Raw genomic sequence first — 3,754 nt, forward strand, 5'->3', positions numbered from 1 at the left:
GAACCATTTCAAAATTTTTCTCAATCAGAAAATTCACAGAATACGAGATCAACGATAGAAGATTCTGAAATAGTATCGAACACAGATAGCTTTATGGCTATGCAGAAGGAAGTTAGTTTTGTGGGAAATGTTAGCGGCGAAAAGAATTTCGAACCGGCTAATATGGAGCAGTTGATGGGTGCAATATTAAATCTGGGATCACAGTTGGAATCCAAGTTTAAAACAGAGATGGGAACTTTTCGATCTGAAATTAAAACTGATAGGGGAACAATGGAAACACGGTTAGACTCACTGGGATCACAGATGGGAACTTTGGCAACACGATTAGAAGCTGATATGGAAACAATGGAAACACGGTTAGACTCACGAATAGGGACATGTTTCAAAAATATGAAAGATGAATTAAAGAAAGAAATCAGAGAAGAAGTACAACCGATTTTGAATTCTCACAATAATAGATTAATTGCAGTAGAGATTAGACAAAGGGAACAGGATAGAGAACAGGAAGAAAGAGATCGCGTGATAGTACAGAAATTTTCAGAGTTAAATTTACAACGTGCAAAGGATAAGGAAGAAATATTTGAGAGAATCGAGGAATCCGTACCAAATGACAGATTAAATAACCTAACACAACAATATGAACAGCTAGCTACCAAATGTGTCAATACTGAAACCCGAGTCGCGACACTTACGGAAGACGTAAATAACCAGAAAGAACAATTAGGTGACTTATCGGAAAGAGTTGAGGAAATTTCAGATAAACTGACAAATCTTAGATTACATGGGGACAGAGATTCGGATGATACAGCACCATTGCCATTTGCAGAAACCGAAGAGTATCAGAACATAAATAAACATGTTGAAAATCAGGGAAAATTTAATGAACGCGTTAAAAGGGAAGTTGAGGCATTACGAAAGCAAGTCAAACAAATTGAAGGCGAAATCGTAGGAAAAGACAGCAGAAGAAATTTAGAATCACGGATAGCAGAGGGCTTTGAAGAAAATAATTTGTTTCATTTACGGGATGCAACAAGAGATCGCCAGGCGCGCGAACTTGACAATAATCGACATTGGGACTGGGACAGACGCGGTAGGTCTTTGTCGCCACGAGGCGAAAACTTTTACTATAAACACTTTTTGACTGTTCGGAAATTTAAGATCTTCCGCAATTCTAAGAATGACATACACCCATGTGCATGGTTAGATCAATTTATGTATGCACTTCCACCAAATTGGCCACTAAGTCACAAACTGGAATTTATGTGTGGATATTTAGAAAACGAACCGGCGACGCGGATGCGCGCACTCATTAGAGATTGTAATAGCCTAAATGATTTTTATCATGCATTTCTATCGGCATATTGGTCCGAAAACACGCAAGACAGAGTCAAACACAGTCTTATTATGCAGCGTAATTTCAAACAGTCTGAGTTCCGCACGCCAGCGGAATATTTTGAAGACATGATTCGAAAGAATCAGTTCCTTTCCAACCCTTATAGCCCGACTGAATTAATTCGCATTTGTTTAACTAAGCTGCCACAATCCATAAGACAAATTGCTTTAGCTGGAAGATGTAAAGACGACATCGAGACTTTTAAGACTTTGTTGCAAGAACTTGAGTATGACAACGACGACGGGACTTCTTGTAACTTTTTCAGTAACAGTAATTACAATAGATTTTCAGAGAAAAGGGATAGTGATCGGAACGGGCGTTTTATGGGTAATTTTGACAATGACAGACGTAACAGACAGGACAATAGATACCAGCCTTATGAAAATAACAGACGTTCTAACAGAAATTACACAGACAATTATAATAACGGTAATTCCTACCGGAATGATCAATCATACGGAAACAGTAATCGGTATCATCAAGACAGAAATTATTCATACAGTAATAGAAATTCTTACTACAGAAATAACCAGGGTAGTAGATACAACAATAAATTCAGAAGTGACAGTCGAAATTACACAAGAAGTAGTTATGCAGACAGACAGGAAAACAGAAATTTTAATAACAGACACAACCAAGAATTTGTATCTAACAGAGAGGAGGGACCTAATTGGCATCCTCGACGTGACAGAACTTCAGAGAGACAAGTGCAAATCGTAGAAATAGATCCGCGGAATGACGCGAATACTCAAAGACGTGACGCAAACAATCGACAATGACTTGCAGCTTCGGCTTCTGGCAGCAATATAGACGGTTCAGAAAGTAATGACACTACGACTTTACACTACGTACGCCTGGAAGACATGAGAGACATTTTCTTAGACGAAAAGGAAAATAATGTAGACGCATTTTTACATCCTGTTATTGAAGTATGTGTGGATAAGAATAAGTTCACTGTAGTTTTAGATTCTGGGACCCCATTGAATGTCATTAGTGAATCAGTTTTTCGTATATGTGAAAGAACTATTGCCTGTCCTGTGTTACCTATTTCTAAAACTACAATTCGAGGAGCGATTTCTGGAAAAAGTGTAGAAGTTAAACAACAGACCAACCTAAATTTCAATTGTCAAGGATACGAATTTTCTGCTAATTTTATTATTGTTCCATTACTCAGTACACAAATTATATTAGGTATGGAGTTTCTTAACGCACATAAGGCAATTTTGAACTTTAAAGAAGGAAGTGTGAATTTGACTGTTGCCGGAATGCCGAAATGTTTGAAATTTTTCGAGTGTTTAACAAGATCTGAGTCAGATACAAAATGTTTAAGGTTTCTTACTTCTGATGTTTTCGTTGAGCATTATGACGACAATGTGTTTATTCATGACAATGACAATAGATACAGAGACGCGATGGATGATATAATTAATAGCGAAGAACTAATTAATGAAAAGGTTAAGAAAGCTGAAGTGCCAGATGACGTTGCAAGAGAAGAGCTGCACCAAATTTTGACTTCACATGCTACAGTGTTTAGTCATCAGACGGGAACTATACAAGGCTTACAATATTTATTTAAAGTAAAAGAACACACACCATTTCGCGGGAAAATGTACGCTATTCCTTTGGCTTACAGAGACAAGGTTAAGAATGAACTTCAGTACATGTTAGATCAGGGCATTATTGAGCCTGCAGTCAGTCCTTATACTAGCCCATTACACGTTATTCTTAAAAAGGATGGGTCAATTCGTTTGGTTTTGGATTCCAGACAGATAAATAATATCATCATTCCTGAAACTGACCGCCCACAAAATTTAGATGAACTTCTTCAACATTTTCATGGAATTAAAGTTTTATCCACGATTGATATGCGCGCAAGTTTTTGGCAAATAGAACTCCACCCTGATTGTAGAAAATATACTGCCTTTTTAGCCTTTGGTAACTGTTACCAGGTTCGGAAATTACCGTTTGGACTTACTGTATCTTCAGCAGCATTTATTCGTAGTTTAAACGAAATTTTACCTGTTTATCTTCGTGACAATATTACTTCATATGTTGACGACATTCTTATTGCTAAACATTCTTGGAGTGAGCACAATAAAATTTTGGATTCATTGTTACGTATTTTTGCAAGAGTTGGCATTACTGTGAACTTGGAGAAATCTGAATTTGGTCGTTCACAGGTGAAATTTCTCGGTCACATTATTTCTACAGAAGGTATTCTTCCTGATCCAGAAAAACTTGACGCTATTCGTAATTATGCTGTTCCTACCACAAAACGTGATGTTCGTAGTTTCCTTGGTGTCTGTAATTTTCTTAGACGCTTTGTCAGATTGGACGATTTGGCCACACCTCGTTTATGTG

The sequence above is a fragment of the Schistocerca cancellata genome, chromosome 1, assembly GCF_023864275.1.
Source record: "Schistocerca cancellata isolate TAMUIC-IGC-003103 chromosome 1, iqSchCanc2.1, whole genome shotgun sequence".
Taxonomy (NCBI): Eukaryota; Metazoa; Arthropoda; class Insecta; order Orthoptera; family Acrididae; genus Schistocerca; species Schistocerca cancellata.